This window comes from Bos taurus, chromosome 21, assembly GCF_002263795.3.
Source record: "Bos taurus isolate L1 Dominette 01449 registration number 42190680 breed Hereford chromosome 21, ARS-UCD2.0, whole genome shotgun sequence".
Taxonomy (NCBI): domain Eukaryota; kingdom Metazoa; phylum Chordata; class Mammalia; order Artiodactyla; family Bovidae; genus Bos; species Bos taurus.
The window spans coordinates 42,477,580-42,503,389 of NC_037348.1; the positions used below are offsets into that span (position 1 = coordinate 42,477,580).

Genomic DNA, 25,810 nt, shown 5'->3' on the forward strand with positions numbered 1-25,810 from the left:
TCTAACTTGTATCATTCAAGAGTCTACTGTATGTATACAAAAAGTATTCTTAGGATGGCTATAACTACTTGATTGTGTGGGTGTGCTCAGGCATGTCTGACTCTTTGCAACCCTTTGGACTGTAGCCTGCCAGGATCCTCTGTCCATGGGCTTTCTCAGGCAAGAATACTGGAATGGGTTGCCATTTCTTCCTCCAGGGAATCTTCCCCAGCCAGGAATCAAACCTGCATCTCCTTCATTGCAGGCAGATCCCTTACCTGCTGAGCCATCAGGAAATTGAAGAAATCAGTTGCTAAGCAAACAACTGAATGGTTTTAAAATGTAACTTGCACTTCCTTCTGGTTTTGGATTCCCATTCCCTTTCCCCAGATCCATGATATTGAGAGGCACTGTGTTGATATTATAAAACTTATAGAGAAAACAGACTCTGCTTATCAGATTTCACCATTGAAATGTTTAGGCTCTAGAGACCATTTTCATTTTAAAAATTGGCTTTCTTTAGCCAAATAAAATCATAGATGTGTGATTTTAGAAACTCTTCATTTGTAAAGAAGCAAAGGCCCCCAGCAATTCAAAAGAATTATTTGAGTTTACCCAACCAGTTAGCAACAGAGTTCTACCAAGTATTTGGGTGCCTTCCCACCAGTATTGTATTTTTTCCCCAAAACACCAAACTATAATCTCATTGGCATGTATCCATCATACATGTTAGAAAAAAGTGAGTGACAAAGCAAGGGAATAGGAAATTGAGAATTAGAAATTTCAGGTAGGGTCAATGACATTGTGTCTTAAAGTATAATCTGATGATCACTTATATTAATTACTTGGATGTTTAAATCTAGATTCCTGGACCTGGGGTCTAGATAGTAAACCCCAGACCTACTGAATTTCAGTCTTCCAGTGATAGAACCCAGTAATACTCAATTTAAACAAGCTCTGTAAGTGATTTTTCCATACCCTAATGATATTCTACATGTTTCACTAGAATGTTATTTAAAATGTTTTAAACTATCAATATAATAGATTCCCACTTGAGAACTGTATCAAATATTGCAATAGATTCTGAGGGGTCATGGAGAGGAGACTTGGGGCGAAAGGGAAGGGCCTTGAGTTTAGGTTCCAGTCCAGGCTCTTCCACTTTGCTATGTGAGTCTGGGCAAGACACTTAACTCTCTGAGTCCCCAGTTTTTTCTTTTCTAAGATAAGAATACTGCCACCCTTGTAGAATTGCTAAGAGATAATGGATATAAAATACCTGGCAGGCACTGGGCCTAGCATAGTCGAGGCATGTAACTATTAATTACTGTCATTACCTAAGCTAGTATAACTATTATTTCCCATGCTTCTTCCTTTATCATGTAAAGTAGAAATACACTGAATTCTACATTGTTTCAGACCTAGCTACCATCCGTGGATCATTTCTGTCCTTCACTCCTCCTCCTATCGTCTGTGGCTTCCTGCCTACCTCTTGGCCATTTCACTGTCTATTAGTTACCTCCACCAGGAGGAAGGGAAAACAAGAGATTCAATTCAAAACACCTATTTTCTTCATTTGTTGTTACTTTTACCAAAAAGTTTGGTTTGAGAGAAAGAGGCTGAATCACTGGCCAAATAACATTTTTTGGTTTTTTGAGAATTGAGTTCCTCTATTTTGTAGATAATTTCTGTTCCTGCTCTTGAGATGGATAAGTAGTAGTCATCTACTTGACATGCTCTCATTTGAAGAGTTTAGTCAACATCGCATGATAAAGGGATATTTCTAAATGAATCATTTGAATCTTGTTTCCTTCCTTACATTTTAGGGAAACTGGGAAGATTTGGTTTAGTGAAACTCATTAAGATCCCACAGAGCAGGAACCCGAGTATGAAGTAGGTCAAATTCAATCTCCTGGTCATGCCCTTCAGGCACTACTGATGCGAGCGTCTAGCGTGGCACAAGTGGATTGCATGTGGACGGAATCCTAGATCGCAGAGCTGCTCAGTACAGCTCGTACCTGACGAGAAGGTGCTTGCACACAGCCCTGCAGCCAGGAGTCTAGTTTTCATGTAAAATGCCCTTGGTTCCTACAAATCTTCAAGTTTTTCCTCATGAAAAGCTCTTAGTGTTAGGTGCCTGCTGGTTGGAAAGGAGAGCCGCCTCTTAGCTACATGAACTGTGAGCTTCCAGAGGTGACAAAAGCCAAAACATCATACAAAGGTGAGTGTAGCGGTGGGGGCGGGGCAGGGGGGCGTTGGTGAGGGGATTTTCTCTTAACCATGCTGATGTATAGTCAGTCTGGCAGGAGGGTAAGGGTGAGGCGTGGCTATCTGGAGGCCTGGTCTTTTCTCCTCCCTGCTCTGTACCTATTGCCAGTCCTGTGTCCTGACAGGGTATCCGATCCTGGCCGTAGATGGATGGATAATGTGGGTGAGAGGTGTGGTGTGAGTGGTCCACTAGAATAGCATCTTCTTAAGGGTAGATATTTGGGGGGGTTGGGGAGGGGCTTGGGTTTTTGGAGGTTTTTTCCTTTCTCTTTTTGGCTGCACTGGCTCTTCACTGCTGTGTGTGGGCTTTCTCTAGATGCAGTGCCAAGGCTTCCCATTGCGGTGGCTTCTCCTGTTGCAGAGCATGGGCTCTAGGGCTCCCGGACTTCAGCAGTTGCAGTGCATTGACTCAGTAGTTGTGGTGTGTGGGCTTAGTTGCTCTGTGGCATGTGGAATCTTCCCAGACCAGGGGTGGAACCCGTGTTGCCTGCTTTGGCAAGTGGATTCTTTACCACCTGACCACCAGGGAAGTCCCTTGTTTTTTGTTTTTAGTTTCTTTTAAAAAATTGTATTGGAACAGTGTTGTGCTAGTTTCAGATGTACAGCAAGTTGACTCAGTTATACACATACATATATTCATTCTTTTTTAGATTCTTTTCTCGTATAGGTTATCACAGAATATTGAATAGAGTGTACAGTAGTTCCATGTTAGTTATCTATCTTATATATAGTAGTGTGTGTGTGTTCATGCCAAGCTCCTGACTTATCCCTGAAGGTAGATATTTTTTTAATTTATTTTATTGCTTTTATTTAAATTTATTTTATTGGTGTAGTTGATTTATAACATTGTGTTAATTTTTGCTCTACAGCAAAGTAGTTCAGTTGAGTTGGCCAAAAAGTTCATTTATAACATCTTACAGAAAATTTGAATGAGTTTTTGCCCAGCCAATGCATTCTTTGTCATATTCTTTTACATTTTGGTTTATCACAGGCTATTGAATATGGTCCCCTGTGCTATACAATAGGACTTTGTTGTTTATCTGTCTTATATAATAGTTTGCATCTGTTAATCCCTAACTCTCAGTCCACCGCTCCTGTACCCACTTTTCCTTCTGGCAGCCACAACTGTGTCCTCTATGTTTATGAGACTGTTGTATTTCGTAGATAAGCTTCTTTGTGTCATATTGTAGATTCCACGTATAAGTGATATGAAATAATATTTGTCTTTCTCTTTCTGACTTACTTCACTTAATATGTTCATCCCTAGTTCCATCCTTGTTGCTGCAAATGGCATTATTTCATTCTTTTTTATGAGTAAGTAGGTGGCTCAGTGGTAAAGAATCTAGCTGCCAATAGAGACACAGAAGACATGGGTTCAATCCCTGGGTTGGGAAGATCCCCTGAAGGAGGAAATGTCAACCCTCTCCAGTATTCTTGCCTGGGAAATCCCGTGGACAGAGGAGCCAGAAGTATAGGGGAGCGGGGAAATGAAGAAGGAAATTATGAAATGATGATTGGCTTGTTTGAGTCAATCTCATAATCTAGAGTATCCTCAGAAAAAAAAGAAGATGCTTCTTTGGTCAAAGGCATATGAGATTCATGCTATGCTAGACCCTCCAAAGTTTTAGGGTCTACCCCTGATACTATTAATGTTGATGATTGGTTGGATTGGAAAAATAGTAATGATAATAATAAAGAATAACAGCAATAGCAGCAACTAACGTTGATATAGCACTTATACCATGTGGATTATCGTTCCCAATCCATTTGTAAACTTAATGAATGATAATAAAACTATAATGGCACTTTGCTATAGCAGTGTGAAAGCTTAGTTTAATATGGAATCAAGGCCATTTAGTCACAGGAATGCAACATTACAAAGGGTAGCAGCTAGCCTGGTTTCTCTAAAACGACACTGTGTATGTGTTTGTGTGTGTGTGTGTGCGCATATATATACATCTAAATACACAAAGCCTACTCAAAATTGTTTTAGTAATAACCTTGATTCTGGAAGTTAGGTTGCTAGGCAAAGCTACATATAGATTTTACCTTAATACCATGTCCTTTTATTCAGAGCATGGTTTTCTGGGAAGTTTCCAAAACCACAAATGCAAATTATACATGCATCTCTAGAAATTTCCCTTTTAGGTGAATGGCAGTATGCCCACAAATGTGATGTAAAGAGCATACTTTTAAATGAAGCCCCTTACTAGGTCTTATTTTATAGATCTGCTCTGTGATCTTTATTTTGTCATCTTTGCTGCTTTAACACTTTGGCTTTCAAAGGTACTTTATTTAAATTCACTGAAGGCCAACTAGAATGAATGGAACCATTGAACAGATTGTAATGTCCTTGAGTGTGTCCTCTGTGAAAGGCCATAAGCTTTGAAGGAAGATAGGCTTGAGTGGTTTGAATTATAGCTCCACTAGTGGTCATCTGTATGATCTTAGATAACTTTCTTAATAATAGGAAATCTCCACAAAATAGAAAAAGAAATAAGTTCCTAGGGTTATTATGAGGATCAAGTGAATAATACATGTAAAAATGCTTAACACAATAACATGACATGTAAGGTGTGTCCATGGGGGCTTCCCAGGTAGCTCAGTGCTAAAAAATCCTCCTGCCAATGCAGGAGACACAGGTTCAATTCCTGGGTCGGAAAGATCCCTAGAGGAAGAAATGGCAACCCATTCCAGTATTCTTGCCTGAAAAAATCACATGGACAGAGGAGCCTGGCGGGCTATAGTCCATTGGTTCACAAAGAGTTGTACACAGCTGAGCATACACACAAGCTATACACATACTTAACCCCTCTCAGCATGCTGCACAAGATAGGCTGCTTAGATACCTAGACATCCACAGAACTAGAGTAAATTAAGGAAAAAAATGAACAGTATTTCCTCTTGTGTGTTTTGCCTTTATGTTCACATAGAACACTTCACTTCTGACACTTCTGGTCACCAAATGCATGGAGTGTTTTTCCCCACAACAAGCAATTCTCTGTGACACCAGCTGTGCAACATGCAATTTAACTCGACTCTGACACTATCTACTTGGAGATAGTATCAGATCCTGAAGGTTGAGGGTTCAGTCCCACAAGACAGCTCTCACCTCATTTCAGACGGCAATCACAAATAATTAGCTGGTCCCCAACTTCTGTCTGGCTCGGCTGTGAATCAGAGGTTCCCACCACCCCTATCTTGGGCTTGATTAATTTGCTAGAGAGGCTCAAAGAACTCAGGAAAACACTTACCAGTTTATTAAAGGATACAGGTGAACAGCCAGATGAGGAGATACATAGGGGGAAGTCAGGGAGGGTCCCAAGTGCAGGAGCTCCTGTCCCTGTGGAGTTGGGGTGCATCACCCTCCCAGTGTGGATGTGTTCACTAACCCAGAAGCTCTCTGAATCCCATGCTATTGGGATTTTATGGAAGCTTCCTCATGTACGCCTGATCGAGTTCTACTTACTCCATTTCTAGTCCCTCTCCTCTTTCTAGAGAAGTCGAGGTGGGGGCAGGGCCAAAATTTCTAGTCATGGTTTGGTCTTTCTGTTGACCGGCCTCCATCCAGGAGCCTACCCAGAGTCACCACACTAGATCAAAAGATGTTTCTAGTGTTCTTATCACTTAGAAATTTATAAAGTTTTAGGAGCCCTGTGTCAGGGACTAGGAATGAAAACCAAACATGTATTCCTTATTATAAATCACATTATCACACATAGCCTCAGGATAGCCCCTTCCTTCTCTCATAGACTGTTGCAGTTAAACTTAGACATAGTGCTTTCAGCCCACTCTCTTCATTGCCACAGGCATTATCTTACACACACATGCACACAACCTTTTATTCCATTTTCTTAATTTTCTGCTATTTTCAGGATAAAGCCTAAGTTCCTTGTTGAAACATGCAAACCTTCCTCATCTAGCTTTAGGCCTGTTGGCTCATTTCTTGAAGGCCCTGAACTGTTTCTTCAATCTTGCCCTGTTCTTTTACACCTCTGTTCCTTTATATACATGTGTGTGTGTATACACACACAATTAAAATTTTATTTTTTACTCAGCCTAAAATACCCGTCCACCCACTGTGTATCTACTATCTCTTCTTTCAAGGTAAAGCTCAAATATTATCTCCTCTAAAAAGGCTCTCTGGACTGCCTGGAGCCAAGTTGGTCACTCCCTTTTATACCTTTCTGGCTCCCACAGTTCTTTGGTTGTCTTTACTTTAGCAGTGTCATACAGTAATTAAAATTCAAACACATTTAGCAATGCTACTTTCTGGATATGTGACTGTCATTAGCTTTGTTTTCATTTGCAAAATGGAGACAATATTACTACCTATCAGACAGAGTTATTGTAAGTATTAAATGAGATAACCCATCTAAAGCACATAATACGCTGCTTGTGTGTACATGCTAATTGTCTTCAGTCATGTCCGACTCTCTGTGAGTCTGTGGACTGTAGCTCACCAGGCTCCTCTGTCCCTGGGATTCTCCAGGCAAGAATACTGGAGTGGGTTGCCACATCCTTCTCCAGGGGATCCTCCTGACCCAGGGATTGAACCCACGTCTCTTATGTCTCCTGCATTGGCAGGTGCTTCTTTACCACTGGCGCCACCTTGGAAGCCCAATACAGTGCCTAGAACATGGTATTTACAGGGCCTCACAAGAAGGCAATGGCACCCCACTCCAGTACTCTTGCCTGGAAAATCCCATGGACGGAGGAGCCTGGTAGGCTGCGGTCCATGGGGTCGAGAAGAGTCGGACACGACTGAGCGACTTCACTTTCACTTTTCACTTTCATGATTGGAGAAGGAAATGGCAACCCACTCCAGTGTTTTTGCCTGGAGAATCCCAGGGACGGGGGAGCCTGGTGGGCTGCCGTCTCTGGGGTCGCACAGAGTCGGATATGACTGAAGCGACTTAGCAGCAGCAGTAGCAGCAACAAGATCCCTGTTAGACTGTGCATTACTTCATTTTTGTATCCCCAGTACCTAGCACAAAGTCTGGATCACAGTAAGTATTTAATATATGTTGGAAGGTAAGGAGGAAGCAAACAAGCTACTTTTCATCTCTATTAACAAAGAGAACAGAAAGTGTTAAACTGAGGAAGGCTCATTAGTTGACCTTTCTTTCAACCTTCAGTTAATACTTGGATCTTCAGTTTTACTAGCTATAAAATGCCTGCTTCCTCCTCTCCTCCTAAAAGCTTAAGTTTTCTAGATATGTCTTGGTTATAGAAACTGGTCCAATACTGTCCTTCAAAAAGAGAAGAAAAATTAAGAATGCATTTAAACTGTGAAATTAAGGAAACTTGGTAAGATGGAGGTCAGATAAACCATTCAATGTTATTTCTAGAGTACTCTATTTTCTGTATATAGTATCAATACTTTTATTTTCAGAAGAATTCACTCTCCCAATTGTCAAATTTTTAAAAATTAATTGTTAATAGAATGATAATGTTATCTTATACTTAAAATTGAAACTCAGTTGTGTAAAACATTTGCCAAGTTTCACTGTTGAACCATAGCAGCCCATTTCTTTCTAACTAAAAGTGAGCTTTGGCAGTGGGTGGCAAGATTTTTGGTTTCTAGTTCAGGGGCAGGTATTAACAAGTGAGTTAATGAAGCCAAGTTTATAATTTAGCATATTAACAGCACTGCTGTTGATCTCTTAGATGCTTTGAGATCTTTAACATTATTTCATTTTTCTGAAATTCAATTTCCTCATTTGCAAAAAGAAAGTAAAAATACCTGCAGGAAGGTAGGAAGGTTAAATATGAAGGTTAAAGGAATAATGCAGATAAACATCTAACATGGTGCTTTGCATGTAGTAGATGCCCAGTAAATGTTATTTTCTTTTTCATCAGGATTTTATTACAGCATCATGTTTTGTTCGGTCTAACCTGCTTACCTCACTATACTGTAAACTCATTCATGGCAGAAATTATGTCATACTCATCTTTGGATTCCTAACACCTAGCACACTGCTTAATACATAAGAGGTGTTGAATATGTAATTATGGAAGCCATGAAGAAAGGATGGGAGGAAAAAAAGAAGGAAGAAAGTTAGGAGAAGGTGAGGAATAAATAGAACTAAATACTAACTAGGTAGAGTTGAGTACCATGGAACAAAAACCCCTATATAATTATTCAAATTATTATTTTTTAAATATTTATATTTTATCATGTTAATTCTAATAAGTGTAAGGAATTACCAGCATTATAAAAATACTAGAATACAACTTTATACTTCTGAAATAAAAATAAATATATATCTCCTTTTGTTTTATGCCAATGTACATGAACAAGCATTACTGAATGACAATTGCTTGTCAAAAGTGTAACAAATGTGAGATGGGCTGTGGTTTTGATGGCATGTGTCACTTATGCCAGCAAAATAAGAAAAGTGTCACTACATTTCAGGGCTCTTATGTGGTACTTAGAAAACTCGACAGCCTGCTGTCTACTCATTCTGTGACCTAGTCAAGGTGATTTATCACAGGTGAAAAGCATATGTTTTGTGCCTTTATAGTGATGTGCTTGACACATTACAAAATGATACAATCTATATAGTATAAAGTTGCAGTGCATACTAATCAGAGATGTTATGCTTTGAGGTTACATAATTCACTGTTTGAAAATACCTTATCTGAAAAGAAAACCCCAAAATCTGCTACTGAGATTGTTTTCAGTCTTCTCGAACAGACTTTGGTACGCCTTCTCTAGTGTGTGCTATGACCTCTAACTTTATTTTAGGTTTTTTGTTGCTGTTACTGTTCTTTACCCTTGTTGACAACTGATGTATACCATTTGCTTTTTACTTTTTAAGAGAGTTTTAATCATAAAATGTAAACAACATTAAAGTATAAGAAGTAACAAATTCCTCTTTATTGTATCCTTACCCTGCCTCCCTTGCAACCCATCCACTTTCTTCCACAGGTACACATCTTTCCTTACCATACATTAAATGTATAGATATATGTACATATATGTACACATATATTTTTCACATAAATGGAATGTAGTTTTATGTATAGATACAGACATATATATATATATATAATTAAGTGACATGCTTTTTTCATTTAATATCTTAGAGATCTTTTCATGCTGCTGCTGCTGCTAAGTCGCTTCAGTCGTGTCCGACTCTGTGCGACCCCATAGACGGCAGCCCACCAGGCTCCCTTGTCCCTGGGATTCTCCAGGCAAGAACACTGGAGTGGGTTGCCATTTCCTTCTCCAATGCATAAAAGTGAGAAGTAAAAGTGAAGTTGCTCAGTCGTGTCCGACTCAGCGATCCTATGGACTGAAGCCTACCACGCTCCTCTGTCCATGGGATTTTCCAGGCAAGAGTACTGGAGTGGAGTGCCATTGCCTTCTCCTCTTTTCATGCTAGTACATATAAATACATCTCATTCTAATGGTTGCATAGCATCCCATATTATGGTTCTAATGTAGTTGATTTATCTATCTTCTTTTAATCAAAATAGATTTGTTTTCCCTCTTTTACAATACAAATAGTACATCAGTTGACATTCTTGCCTATCTTTCCATGAGTCAGAGTCCTAGAAGAACTGCTGTGTTAAAGGGCACACCATTTTTTTGAGTGTCACGTAGAATAGTCTTTTGCAACATTTAGTAATCATTGCTATTTGGTTTTTCTTCCCTGTTTTATACAAGGTTATGAATCTACTCTGGTTTAACTAACCCTTCAGACACATTGAAATGTCAGTATAAAGAAGCTTCAGCTTCTTAACCGAAAGGGGAATGGAAAGATTGTGCCTCTTATGTTAATTTAATCGGGAAGCTTTAATGATGTCTCAATGTTTGGGTCTTCACCATAACAAAGTTTCTCTTAAAGTTGAGTTCAGTTTGTTTTATCTTATTGATTTATCTTATGCCGCATCCAAGAGTAGTTTAATCACTTATATAGGTGCGTGCTTAGTCGCTCAGTTGTGATCCTTTGGACTGTAGCCCACCAGGCTCCTCTATCCATGGAATTTTTCAGGAAGAATACTGGAGTGGGTTGCAATTTTCCTCCTCCAAAGTACTTTCCTGACCCAGGAGTCAAACCCACATTTCCTGTGTCTCCTGCATTGCAGGTGGATTCTTTGCAGGCTGGAAGTCCCTTAAAAAAAAATTACTCCCCTCCCCACAGCATGGATTTGAAGCGGGGCACACAAATATGGAGTTAAGTGCTTCTCATTAGATTATTCAATTGCAGTCCAGTTCTACTGAAGCCCTATAGAATTACTGCTGCTAAATTTAGTGTAAATTTTCTGTTTTTGTTTTAGTTTGGGACAGAACAAATGTTTTCATTATCTCTTTCATATTGTAGAAAGGGAAGAATCTAAGAACTCTGAAATTTTAAGTGTTGAAAATAAGAAACGTAGGCTACAATTTTACAGGTCATGTTTTGAGCTATCTTTTTAAAAGGTCACAGAGATTTCTAAGAATGGGGATATATCACAGCCCCTCAAATGGAAAATTATGAATGATGCTCATAGAGGATTGAGGAATTAGGGCCATAGAGATTTGGGGAGATTATTTGATGATGGTGTTTGAGGACTGTTTGGTCATGCATCCTAGACTCTCTCCTACATTCTCCTGACTGCTATGGTCACATGTGGAATGATTTTCTTTATCATTTTATTGCTAAGTTTGTACCACAGCTTCAAAATCAAAAAATTGTAAAGTGGAAAAGGAGTCCTTGGAGAGCATGGACTTCTTTCTCTTGCCCTGAAGCAATAAAACTGAGCTGCATTCTAGGGTAATCACAGGTCACCTGTCTTTCCAAATGATTCCTACTGAATTTCACTTTTTTAGTTTTTTTAAAAACTAGTTTAGCTTTACTCTTGTTCACTGTTGCAGCTCCTCTTCCTGATTCAGACTCTGGTTGTTTATCATCTCCTTGGTGATGGAAGCCTTCTTTGGTACACCCTCCTTCCCAGTGGAGAGCATTCTTCTAACATACTTATCACTATAATCCAGTATTGTTCTCCCATTTCTCTCCTGTTAAACAGTGAGAATAGATTTATCTTTATCTTCATGTCTCTAGCACCAAGCACAAAATCCAGCACTTTGTATATGTTGGTTAAATGAATGGACAAATGAACAATTGACTGAATAAACCAGTTGGACAAACAGTCCTTAGATGTCATAAATATATTTCAATCTAGAGGAAGATATAGTCATTTGACTTAGATGCTTTAAAATGTTTTTTGTAGGGATGATAATCACTTACTTTGGAAAATGACTAGTGCATGATTTGGTGTTTGTTTTCCTGGTAGCTCAGCTGGTAAAGAATCTGCCTGCAATGCAGGAGACCCTGGTTTGATTCCTGGGTTGAGAAGATCCACTGGAGAAAGCATAGGCTACCCATTCCAGTATTCTTGGGCTTCCCTTATGGCTCAGCTGGTAAAGAATTCGTTTGCAATGCGGGAAACCTGGGTTCAATCCTTGGCCTGGGAAGATCCCATGGAGAAGGGAAAGGGTACCCACTCCATTATTCTGACCTGGAGAATTCCGTGGACTGTATAATCCATGGGGTCACAAAGAGTCAGACTCGACTGACTGACTTTCAGCGTGCCTAAAGGCATCACAGGAGAAGGCAATGGCACCCCACTCCAGTACTCTTACCTGGAAAATCCCATGGATGGAGGAGCCTGGTGGGCTGCAGTCCGTGGGGTCGCTGGGAGTCGGACACGACTGAGCGACTTCCCTTTCACTTTTCACTTTCATGCATTGGAGAAGGAAATGGCAACCCACTCCAGTGTTCTTGCCTGGAGAATCCCAGGGACAGGGGAGCCTGGTGGGCTGCCATCCATGGGGTCGCACAGAGTCGGACATGACTAAAGCGACTTAGCAGCAGCAGCAGCAGCAGCAAAGGCCTCACAATAGCTGTTGTTCATCCATCATTTGGTAATTTGCTGGATTCTTACTTAGCCCGTGGAAATGATTTGAGAGCTTTCTTGTAGAGACCTCTGATCATTTGGACTGGGACAAACTAATCTAGAAAACTTTGAAATTTTCAGGGGCATTTGCACCAAGAAACATTCCAAACTTTGTGTAGGATTGTGTTTAGATTGCCTTTTTAAAAATTTGTCAGATGAGGGCAAAAATGACAAGACCTGTATCAAAACAGAACACACTGTGAAAAACAGTGGCATTTGGGAAACATGGTAAAGAGTGTAGGCTTTTGAAAATGTGATTAAAGTGAAACAGGATTAGCAAAAATTTAGGGTTCAAGATTAGCATAGAAATTAATTTCTGAACAAGCAGGTTGTCTTGTTTCATTTAATTACTTCCTGTGTGATTATGTAAAGCTGAAATTAATTTCTGAACTGTGTTTTAGCCATGAAACTGTGCTGGCATTTCTCAATATTTTATTTGTGTCTGTGGCTAGATGCCTATTTTGTGTCCTCCCATCATGCAGTGGCTAGTCAAGGACCTACCATATGTACCCTTGTGAGCTTCTGATCAGTTGCTTCCGATCCTATCTCATGCAGCACTTTGCAGTTTGTATCTGAACCATTCCATAATCAGTATATTTTTGAGGAAGATCTTTTTCTCGCCAAGCAACCTTGGAAAGCTTCATGAAGATGCTGCTGAGCAGCATAGAATTTGCAAGTGCTTAATCAGGGTGCAGAGCTTGCTCAAGGTGGGAGAATTAGTTCCCATGAATACATCTATACGCATTCAGCAGAATTTCAGAACAGGGCTCAACCCCTGATAGGAGCCTGCAGTGTGGCCCAGCCACCTACTTGATTCAGGGCTGAGAAGGATGAAAAGAAGAAAGAGTTGTGACAAAAGTCTCAAAGCCTCACTCCCTGGCTCTATAGAAGTTTTCTGGGTTTAACATCCTTCTGTTTTAGGCTCTATTTTTCTCCTTTTCACTGCTAACTAAATCGCTGAAACTTTATCATGCTTATCTTGACATGACTCCTTAGATTTTACTCAATATAATTTTTTATACCTGGGTGAAATGTAAGCATTCTAAATCCTCTTCAAACTGGCATTGGTTTGTTCTGGACAGTAGTTCTGTTGCTCTAAATTAAAAGCTATTCTTCCCAGTACGTTAGGTATTCAGTTCCTCTGGAAACATTGGCTATCCCAAGTTATTGGAGTAGATATCTATTTATTTCTAGGCTCCCAGTATTTTAAAATATTTCCTATAATTAGGCTTTGAAATGATGGAACAGTTATGAATAAAAGTTATTCCTGTGACTATCTAAAATATCTACTAATAATTCAAAATGATTAAGAGGAATTTTGTGCTTGGCATTTAAATATCTATCATGTGTTTGTGTATAAAGTCATACTAATTTTGTATATATACTCACTTTAGGAAAAATATGGTCAGAAGAGTAAAGTAAATGCTAACGATAATGCTCAAATCATATTATTGAAGAAAAGTAAACATTATACAGAACTATAAACATTAAAATTAAAATGTGATTTGATATTTTAAAATTTAAAAGTATAATCATTTGCTGAAATTTACTAAGAACAGCATTTATTACTTTTCACTAATTCATTCACTCTCAAAATTTTCCTTAAATACTATTTACATTAACAATATTAACGTTAAATATTTTCAGGTATACTTTACTTCAACATTTAAAAAGCATACACAAACCCTGATACAGTAGCTTTACAGTCTTTGAATCAATTACAATCAAACAGTACAAACTAGAAAAAACTGAGTTAATAGTCATCAGCAATTAGGATAGTGATAATTTTGGGGAAAATAATCTCCTACAGTGATTATTTCAATAACTTACTCATTACTGTGAAAAGAACATGAATAGATACTTTTAGCATTCTTTGCAGAACTTATCTTCTAATGACAACTCTGTTTAAAACTATGTCACTGACTTACTATGTAACTCTTTGGACAGACTTCAGTGTTTCCGTCTCTAATATATGGATAAATATGTTTAAACCTAATTTTTAAGATTGTCTGACTAAATGAAATATAAAAAATAAAGCAATGTCTGAGAAGTAGGCATGCTTTATATTTGTAATGGGTTTACTAAATGTAAGTGTTTGAGAATATTGAGAAATTCTTGATAAGAACAACTTCCCAGCATGAAAAGCCATATTAATATTGCCATACATTGACATTTACAGCCACATATGACATTTAAATCCAGTTGCATATGGTTGCTAAATAAAGAATCTGATATAATCAAAGACGTTTTAAAGCTCAAAGGATTCTTAAAGAGCTGCTAGTCCAGCCTCCTTATTTTATAGATTAGAAAGTTAGGTTCAGAAAGAAAGACATCTGGTCATGTTTTCAAGGAGTGACTACAGATCCAGATCTCCTTAGCTCCAGTTGTTATTTTCCTCTGAGGGCTGACTTTTCTTGGGCCCTTTGAATGTGCATACCAAACAGTGTCTGGAAACTTAACATACAGTGTCCCATAGGTACAATTTTTCAAACGTACATAAATGCCATGGGGATTAACAAGATACATTCATTTTAAATAATAAGAAAATTCATGACAGCTTTTTGCTGTTGTCATTTTGTATTTGTCTCATCAACAGATTCTTAAAACACAAACTATCACGTGGAAGCCATTGAAAAATTTTGAAGTGACTATGAAAAGTTTCGGAGAAGGCAATGGCACCTCACTCCAGTACTCTTGCCTGGAAAATCCCATGGATGGAGGAGCCTGGTAGGCTGCAGTCCATGGGGTCGCTAGGAGCCGGATACGACTGAGCGACTTCACTTTCACTTTTCACTTTCATGTATTGGAGAAGGCAATGGCAACCCACTCCAGTGTTCTTGCCTGGAGAATCCCAGGGACAGGGGAGCCTGGTGGGCTGCCGTCTATGGGGTCGCACAGAGTCGGACACGACTGAAGTGACTTAGCAGCAGCATGAAAAATTTGGGAACCATGACATAGTGTCCTTTTTCCTACCTATTAAAATTTTGAAGGAAAGGATAATGATTTATTCATTTGTGATGATGACGATGATAATGATGATAATCTGGGAGAACAGACGCCCAGATATACTGATGCAAAGATGAGTCTGAGACTCAGGGTTCAGCTACGGATGCTGATATTGGTATGTGGCCTGTGTCACTGGAGCGTTATTTACCATGCATTCACACCAAGTGAAAGGCAGCCTTCTTATTTTATAAGCATGTTAAGACACATAGAACATTTGATTTTAATGGTATTTTTCACTTTACCTGAGTAGCATCATAGGAACATCCACTTAGTCCTTTATCCTGACTTACCAGCAGCACTTATGACTCTGGTTTTCAAATATCTCCAGTGAAAGAAAGTGAAAGTCGCTCCATCCTGTCCAACTCTTTGCAACCCCATGAACTGTAGTCCATGGAATTTTCCAGGCTAGAATACTGGAGTGGGTAGCCTTTCCCTTCTCCAGGGGGTCTTCCCAGTCCAGGGATTGAACCCAGGTCTCCGCATTGCAGGCAGATTCTTGACCAGCTGAGCCACAAGGGAAGCCCAAGAATACTGGAATGGGTACCCTATCCCTTCTCCAGCTGATCCTCCCGACCCAGGAATCCAACTGGGGTCTCCTGCACTGCAGGCAGATCAGAGAAGTCCGAAAAACCCTAAGATGTCTAACACTGTCAGGTCTTCCTTCTTTTCAGCCTTATGGCTGTATAAGCTCATTTCCTTTTGTTCACTCACCACTGCATCATTTATATGCTTAAAAATAGTTTTCCTTTTCTCAAGCAAAAGAATCCAAGTTACTTAAAGCTCTTACAGAGCATATTTTCCATAAATTTTAGCACACTCAGAAGTACTTGTATTAAATTGTGCTCTGTTGAGGAGAAGAGTGAAGAGCACATCACTAAGAGTGAAACGCTCTGTCGTGAGTCTGCAAAAAGCCAGGCTTCAGGAAAACGTGCTGAGGCTTTCCCAGGAGAAATGAGGACCTGGAACGCAACCCCTATTACAATTCCACAAACCAACTGTGCCTTCGGTTAGAACATTCTTAGAGTCTCCTCTGTCACATTCTCAGTCTCCTCTGTTACATTCTCTGGGTTCCATGTTTGTCCTGACTTATGCGCCTCATCCCCATTAAGTTGAATGAGTTTTACTCGTTATCAACAGACCATCCCTTGTATATGGGGAGCTACCATATTCTATATTTCTCAGGAAACAAGATGCCACGGGAGTAATCTTACACGGGAAGATAACCACAGTCTTCCATAAGGCCTCCTATTATTGTAGCATAATCTATTCCCGTTTCTCTTTGCATTTAAGTGCCCAGAGTCCGAGTAAACTTTTGCATGTAAAAGAAGAACTAAGATTTTTAGGCTACAATTTTGGCAATCCAGAAAAACCTAGTTTTTTTATAGACAATTTGAGAAATAAACACACATTGCTAAAGATTTGTGACTATTATTTGTGTTGAATCAACTAAAACATACAAACTATATTTTTGGATTTTCAAAATTTATTTTAAAGTGTTAAGTGTTTAATTATATTTATTATTTTTCTGTACTACTACTATTACTACTACTTTGCTGCTACTGCTATTAATATTACCGAGAGGACTTGCTGAGTAAGAATTCTGTTTTGCTTGTCTTAAAACACATCCCTTTATCACTTTTCTTGGAATGTCCTGCTAAAAGTTTAGTTACATTGAAGAAAATGGAAACGGTATACGAAGGAGGGATGGCTTTTACGAAATGGAATTTGTGGAATGCCCTCATTTTGGATGAGTTGCAGACTTCCAAATTCCACAGAAACCCAAATAAAAACAGTTATATGCCAGTTAAAACAAGACTTCATTTGGTCTTGGAATGGCCTCTTTGTCATTTAGTGGTATGGCACTAACCTAAAAATTGCAAAACACAAAACCATGAGATTACAACTTTGACAATAGAAGAGAAAAAAGTGAGTTAGAGTACCTCTAACGATCAGAATCTGAAAAATACCTTAATTACAAAAGTAATTTGAGCAAGTTAGTTGTTTAGTTAGACTAAGGAGAAATTATTGTCTATTCAACCTCGTCATTCTACAGAAAATTTTATCTGTCTATGCTTGGCATGTTTAAAAGGAGAAATTATAGATAATGAAACTATTAGAGAATAATAGAAATTGAAAGACTTATTTGCTCTTCACTAAAACATGTAATCTATGGACCTAGTTCTCAGTTAATATCCAATCCTAGAACATGAAAATGAGCTCACTGCAAGCAGAAATCATGCCTTTCACATTTGTATTTTTGATTTGAGCACAGTCTTTGGTACATAGTGGGTACAAAGTGATAGTTGTTGAATGAGAGAGTATATCAAAAAAATATTCCAAAGAGATGGTCTACTTAGGTTTCAGAATTCTTGTTGATTGTATTCTATCTGCCAGACAGTATAATTTTAAGGAATGTTGTGAACAAGAAGATATGATTAGTATGTGCAGTGTTAAAAAAAAATCCTCTTTTTTTTTATCCAATAAATCCAATAAAATATATGGACAAATAAAAAGTATATAAGATGAATATGCAAGAAAGTATATATGATAAATGTGTTTTTTAGAAAATTACCCAGAGATAGCCACTGTTAATATTTTTATCTATTTTCTGCCAGGCTATTTAAGTATTTACATGTTTGTTCATATGTTTGAACAAATTTGGAATCATACTGAATTTCTAAAATATATCAAACTCCGAGTATATCTCATATGTGAAATAATCCAGAGTAAACTTAAAATAATTACCCTATAACCAGCTTATACTCAATATATCACTTTCAAACAGAGTAAACTTAAAATAATTACCCTATAACCAGCTTACACTCAATAATATCACTTTCAAACAACAAGCGTTCTCAACATGATTAAACTAAAAGCAAAAACCTAAATAAGATTTGGACCAATGTAACAGGACTAGGGAGACTAAGATTTCCAATTGTCAGCATTCCTAGAGTGTCCCACTTTGTATGAAGACTTTCCATTTTCAAATGAGGACATTTCATTTTAGCAACTTAGACAGTATTTCATTTTAGCAACTTAAAGAGTATTTATATGATGGTATTATCAATGCAGTGGACATGCACTTGGGCAAACTTTGGGAGATAATGAGGGACAGAGAGACATGGCGTGCTGCAGTCCATGGGGTCGCAAAGTGTCAGACATAACTGGGCAACTGAACAACAAGAGTATTTATTCTCAATGTTTTAGGAGAGTTTAATAGGCAAGCCGTCTTTGTAAGCTGCAGGTGTACAAAGTGGCATCTGATTTCTGAAGATATCTTAACAAACACCTATTATTGTGATGATTTAGCTAAAAATACTTATCAGAATGGTGGGCTGTGGTAGCCAATTACAACAAGTTAACTGATGAGATGTTTGGAGAGGGTGAAGAGTTTTACCCTCAGGTAAAGTCAAAGAATTGTCAGCAGCTTGTTCCAATACAAGGTGAACATACAGAATGCTGTCAAAGCCAGAGCTCTTTTATTAGAATTATTATGCCACTTGGGATGCATACCACAGAAACACAAACCTACAGGCCACTCTGCAGATGTATACATAGTAAATCGGAAAACAGTATCCAAACTTCAGTAGCCTCTCTTTTTTTCTAATCCCTAAATCACTGTGGAACATGATTTCTTTGAGGCCAAGAAGCTGCCTTCCACTGCAAAACCCTAAAAGGCATGGCAGTATTTTGAGGTATCAAATGAAAAGATCACTTTGAAGTGCTCTAAAATTGTATTCCCTTGGCTTAAAAGAGTTAACTCACTTTCAAAAACTCTTACTAACTGAAAATGAATTAGGCACCAAGGAGAAGAAGGTTAGCTGTAGTAACTCACTTTTGGTTGAAATCCCTCAAAAATTCTGCTCAAGCCTTGTGCTATTGAGATAGAGATCCCAGTTGTCATGAATCAGGGAGCATGTGGCTCACTGTTTAACAGTCCTTCACTCAGATTTTCTGATAGAATGAGTGTACTGTTTCTACAATAAAATCAAATAGGATAACTGGTATGAAGCCATCCCATTTAGACAATGAGGAAAAGAAAAGAAAGTCTAAACAACTATGTATTGCCAGTTAAATAAACTGATTGTAAGAATACCCTGGAAGAGAAAATATTTTACTCAATATTTTAGCTTTTACAACCTTATGCAAGTTGGAAAAAAATATCACAAACATGCAAGGAAGTATTGGGAAATATGAAAATAAAGTCATTGTTGCATTAAGAAAAAGTCTTCAGGATTTTTGGAGAGCAAATTTCAATAGAAGAATTTAAGATCCAATGAGACCCAGAATTATAAGACTAACAACCCAATTTTAAAATAGGCAAAAGATTTTTATAGAAATCTTATCAGAGAAGAGATACCAGTGGCTAAAAAGCACATAAATAGATGTTCAACAGAATTTGTCATTAGGAAAATGTGAATTCAAGGTACTTATAAGATAGTACTTCTTACCCATTGGAACAGCTATAATAAAAAGATAGACAATAAGAAATATTGACCGGATTGTAGAGAAACTAGAACCCTCATACACTGCTGATTGAAATATAAAATGATAGAATCACTTTGGAAAATATGTGGCATTTTCTTATAATATTAAAAATAAATTTACTATATGACCCATAATTTTCACCTGTAAGTATCTACCCAAGAGAAATGAAAACATATATACATGCAAACATTTTTGTATTCATAGCAGCATTATCCATGGTAGCTAAAAAAGTGCAAACAATCAAATGTCAACTAACTGGTGAACAGATAAACAAAATGTGGTAAATACATCCAATAGAATACTACTCAGCAATGGAAAGGAAGCAATTCCTGATGCATCTGAAAATACGAATGAACCTCAAAAATAGTGTAAGTCAAAGAAGCCAGACACATGAGACCACATATTGTATTATTCCATTTATATTAAATGTCCAGAATAGGCAAGTCCTTAACGATGGAAAGAAGATTAGTTGTTGTCTGGGGTGATGGTAGAAATAGGACTGACCGTAAGTGGCATGGGTGAGACCATGAGCACCTGAATACTATTAATAAATAGGATTGTGAAGACCCAGAATTGGCTACTGGATGCCGGGGGCTATATTGCTGATTGGGGGGTGGGGTGGGGGAAGAATGATGAATAAATTGTGGGAGTATAAAGGACTGTAAGCTTAGAAACTACAAAGCAATCTTTTGTCAAAGAATGTTCAGAGAAGCTGCCCTTATAACAGGGATATGACTGGCTTGTTCTAGGAATAGATTTTAGAGATGGGTTTTGGAGGAATGCAATTAATTTAGTTTCATCAGGATGAATTTTTTTTTTTCCTTTTCCTTTGTAGGGAGGGATGAGGTACAGGCCTCAGACAAAACTTACAGAGAAGCTAAGAGTAACAGCTTTGTCCTGGGTGTGATGGTGAGTGTGGGTGGGTGTTAAATTAAGTGTGAAACAGGAAGGAGTGAAGCCTGGTCTGTGGGCTAACCTTGCAAAATAAATTCAAATTCCATAGTGTTAAAGTGGCAAAGGGACCATTTAGGGACACGGAAACTTCAGAGATATTCCTTGACTTCTGAAGGTCACACAGTAAGCAGAATCTGAGATAACAAATTCAAGTCCCCTGATCCCCAGTTTGGTGGTCTTTCTACTACACTAATTTGTGCTCCAGCATGCCTTTGTATTGTAGTAAGAGCATCTTCACCTTTCTTTAAATTGGTAATTGATTGTGCTGTGCTGACGATATAGCCAAGGAGGAGTTCTACAAGATAAATTTCTGACTTAGAAAAGCAACCCTTTGTTGCTTTGGGGTGATAGGAAGTCAAAGGTAACCTGTGTGCGGTGCTGTGTGTGCTTAGTCACTTAGCCATGTCTGACTCTTTGCGACCCCATGGACTGCAGCCCGCCAGGCTCCTCTGTCACTGGGGAGTCTCCACACAAGAATACCGGAATGGGTTGCCATGCCTTCCTCCAAGGGATCTTCCTAGCCGAGGGATCAAGCCCAGGTCTCCTGCATTGCAGGTGAATTCTTTATTGACTGAGCCACCAGGGAAGTTAAGTATCAGCAAATCCACATGGGAAACCTTCCAAATGGAACACATTTTATCATAAACCTTGTAGTACAAAGGGAAATACCAGAGCATGTGGAAAGATCAGCTCAGTTTTATCAATATTAGACAAACTATCTATTGTCTATATCTGAAAATTTTTGTGCAGAGTTTTAGTGTGGAAAAAGAGCTTAAAAATAGAATCTGTGCCATGAAATCATCAACAGTAGAGGCAATGCTATTGGCAGATTTACATAATTTAAAATAAGTCAATTAAAACGTATGTTCTTTGCTTGATTTGCTTTGGTCTGTAAGAACATTTAAAAAGTCATCAAAGACAATACAATCTAGTGGTGGAAATAATAGGTTTGCCTAGACCATTTCATTCCATTACATCAGAGGCTCCCGCAGACAGACAGTACCCAAGGTGGCCTGTAAAATGCCCAAGAGAAAATTAAGAGAGAAGGACAAGAAGATGGAGAATCAAAAACTAAAAAGGAAGAAGGAAGAAACAGCTAAAGTAGGAGTAAGGGGATAAACAGTGAAGAGAAGAAAAGGCAAGAATAAAAAAGGAAATTAGTAGATGTATATAGAGACAGTTCAATTGCTTCAAGACAGTTTACCTTATTCTGCTTTTTACATTGCCTTTCTTTTTCAATTTTCAACCAGTATAATTCCAATTTTTATTGCAAAAAATTTAGGAAAAATTTTAATTGCAGAAAAAGCAAAAAGAATAAAGTAAACACTTGCTATAATATCACCATGTATATGAAATCTCTTGTTCAGTCACTAAGTCATGTCTGGCTTGGACTGCAGCACACCAGGCTCCCCCTTCACTATCTCCCGGAGTGTACTCAAACTAGTGTCCATTTAGCTGGTGATGCCATCCAACCATCTCACCCTGTCTTCCCTGCTTCTCCTCCTGCCCTCACTCTTTCCCAGCATCAGGGCCTTTTCCAGTGAGTCAGCTCTTCACATCAGGTGGCCAAAATATTGGAGTCTCAGCTTCAGCATCAGCCTCAGTTCTTCCAATGAATGTTCAGGGTTAATTCCCTTTAGGATTGACTGGTTTGATCTCCTTGCTGTCCAAGGGACTCTTAAGAGTCTTCTGCAGCACCACAGTTCAAAAGCATCAATTATTCAGTGCTCAGCTTTCCTTATGGTCCAACTTTCACATCTGTACATGACTACTGGAAAAACCATAGCTTTGACTATACAGACTTTTGTTGGCGGAGTGACATCTCTGCATTTTAATACAACGTCTAGGTTTGTCATGGTTTTTCTTTCAAGAAGCAAGCATGTTTGAATTTCATTTCTGCAGTCACTGTGTGCAGTGATTTTGGAGCCCAAGAAAATAAAATCTGCAACCGTTTCCATTTTTTCCTCATCTATCTGCCATGAAGTGATGGGACCAGATCTTAGTTTTTTGAATGCTGAATTTTAAGCCAGATTTTTCACTCTCCTTTTTCACCTTCATCAAGTGGCTCTTTAGTTCCTCTTCACTTTCTCTCATTAGAGTGGTATCATCTGTATATCTGAGGTTGTTGATATTTCTTCTGGAAATTTCGATTAAATCTCTAGTAACATGTTAGTTAATAATACTGTCATCTTGTTTTCAAAACATTTTCTTTTTATAAAAATAGAATTGTACTTCCTTCATTGCTTTGTAGTCTAATTTTTTTCACAGAAATTATGAATATCTGTCTACCTCCATAAATATATACTTTTAAAATATTTAAAATTTATTTTTAATTTAATCTATTTTTAATTAAATCCACTTTATTTAATTTTAAAGAATCTGATTTATAGGACACAGAGCTTTTATGAACTTTTGTCATTTTTACTTTGTTATCATGTTTGTAAAATCTCAGAATTTTTAATGTAAATACTCTGGGGGGAAAGAATAGAAGAGTTGTTTAATGTCTACACCTAAGAGAACCAAAGCTAGAAATAAATGCAGTATATGCCAGAGCCCTGTGCTGGGCTGTGCTGAAGAGAGATGGGAAGCCTATTTGGGGAAAGATGAGTGTTATTTTCTTCACTATGTAATAGGTATGCTTGAAAGAACCAGTGCATTCATCAGAAAAAAAAATCACATTGTTATTTGTGACGCTTTTTGAAGAAAATGCTGAAGCATGGATTGGCAAGACATTCATCATCTACTGCAATTTATAATAATAGGTGGAAATAACAAAGCCTTAATTGTGAAGAGATTAGACGCCTTATTATTGATTTCAGAAACTGTTAGTTGCACCAGTTCTTTAGAATATTCCTTGACACTTTAGACCCATGGTTACTTGTCACTGGTAACTCACAATTACCTACCAGGGAGATGTAATATGGAGAAATATAGGTGGTACTTGGGGAAGGACATCTAACTCAACTTTCACAAGCTAATTCAGCAATTTGTCTAAATGATTTGTATTTTCCGAAGTGATTATCTCAGCTGGTATTTCAAAATAAATCCAAAGTCTTCTGTTAGTAATAAATCCATAGAAATCCATAAAACCTAGAGTGTTTCATATTATTATTACCAAATGTTTACTGAACTTTCTACTAATCAAATTCTAGTTATTGAACAGGGCCAAACATTCATCTGTGATGCCTACCTTGAGGGGCTTACAATCTAGAAAGTGGGAATACAGATATTCACAAAAATTATGTGTATAGTTAAATAGTCAAGCAATACAGGTTCCTGTTTCCCACTGTAATGATTTAAAATTACAGTGGTAACAATCTCAAAGAGAATTCTTAGGAACCTTTGCAGTTAGTTTTTAGCTTTATGGGGTTAAACTTATTGGGGTTGATTAAATTCAAGCTGTGATCTTTCATAAAAACTCAATGGAGGGTCCAGATGGTTCAACAATACCTCCTTTTGTGAGAGGAAATAACTTGAAGATTTTTGTCTAATTAAAGTATTTGTGCTGGTGGGACCTGAATGAATTGTTATTACTTTAAAAGGAGTCTGCATTACAAATAACTTTATAAAATACTAATTATTCAAAAACATAATTTTAATTTTACTCTTTCAGTTATGTCCGAGGACCAGAGCGGCATGAATGTAACATTTTGAAGTTAGACTCTGATACCATCCTTGGGATTTCAGTCTGAAAATACAATTCTGAAAAATTAACAGAACAAGGTTTTGTGGGACAAAATGCCAATAAGGTCATTGCATTTCTTTCCTACTGTTCCAGTCCCATGCTCACAATTACCTTAACTCTTGTCAAAATATTTTCTACTGTAATAGCCAAAACATAATTAACACCTTTTCTTCATGCTGAAAATATCATTGGTAGCCATAAAACAAATTTGGAGAAAGCTTTTTAGCACCTTAACTCAGCAAATGGCTACTGTGGTTGTACTGTGGTTATTGGTTATTGGTATTGCCTGCTCATGGGAGTAACACCCCATAATACCCTGCTTTCTCTCCTCCCAATAGCTCTAACTATACGGGATATGGAGAAAGAGAAAGGTTGAGGGAGGAGGTAGGGGTTAGGTGGGGTATGGAAACAAGTCGTGAAATTCTGTGGGAAATTAGACATGAAATAACGTTTCTGTTATTGTTATTTGCCTCTGTTATTCTCCAACTTTTTCATGTATTTTTCCTGTAATCAGGGTGATATTCTGAGATAGTATGTTTTCCAAAAGCCTGTCTTAATGTCAGACAGGCAAAAAGTATGGGTTAATTTTGTCATGAATGGAAAGGCCCTTTATGGCTTTTCCTGTATTTTTGGTTCAGGGTACAAAAGCCAAAGTAGTTATAATCAGAGATTTCCAGCAGGGGGTGTACCCACTTCTATAGGGTAAGTTCTTTTGAAACCAAATCACATCAAACATCTGAATATTATATGTAGTGCTACTGCTGATGGTAAAAGCTGGAATGTTGATAACATTTTTTATGGCTATCATCTCTTTTGATCCTAAAAAGACTGTGCATATGAATACTTTGTTAGGATGTGTTAAAGAAATAGAAATTTGTGGAGGGTATTTAAATTAAAAACCTAAAATGCCTGACTGAAATCTTACTCTGCTAATTTTTTCAAAGTAAATGAAGAACAAAGCTTTGGGTGATTTCAATTATCCAGTGGAGAACAAGTGCTTAAATTTTTTCCTTTTTAGATAAGAAGAGTAGTTGATCTGAGAGGGACTGGTGATATTTACTCTATCTCTCCAGAGTGTTTCTGTGTGTATGTAAAATGATAAGTTGCTTATTTTCTCAAAGTTTTTTTGGTTTTGTTTTGGGTGGGGAGGGTTGGTGTTTAAAGCTGTTTCCCTGAAGGCATGGTTCCTGATCAATTTTAAAATATGCCATATTATCCTTGAGTTTTATTTTCTGCTCTTTATAGCCTTTAATTGATATATCTAAGTATTTTTAACCATAGAACTTTGACTCCCTTTTTCCATTTTCAGATTTTTATTTATGCCGAAAACTGTAGGCTTTCTTTTTCGAGAGGAGCAGATACAAAAATTAAAATGATATAAAAATTTGTTAGTTATTTGTACTGGTAAGCAGCTCACCAGTGTATTAGTATTAATAAGGAGCAAAGTTGTAAAGTTCAGACTCCTTAATTCAAGATGGATGATAT

General features: G+C 37.8%; 1 protein-coding gene across 2 annotated transcripts in view; it reads left to right on the forward strand.

Annotated features, from left to right (window-relative positions):
* The window catches only part of NUBPL (NUBP iron-sulfur cluster assembly factor, mitochondrial), a 446,167-nt gene extending 420,929 nt beyond the window's left edge, over positions 1-25,238 (forward strand). For both annotated transcript variants that reach the window (XM_024981927.2, XM_059879161.1), the window contains exon 15: positions 24,254-25,238. The gene's annotated coding sequence lies outside the window, so the exon portion shown is untranslated. The remainder of the gene's footprint in view (positions 1-24,253) is intronic.
* The last annotated feature ends 572 nt before the right edge of the window (positions 25,239-25,810 follow it).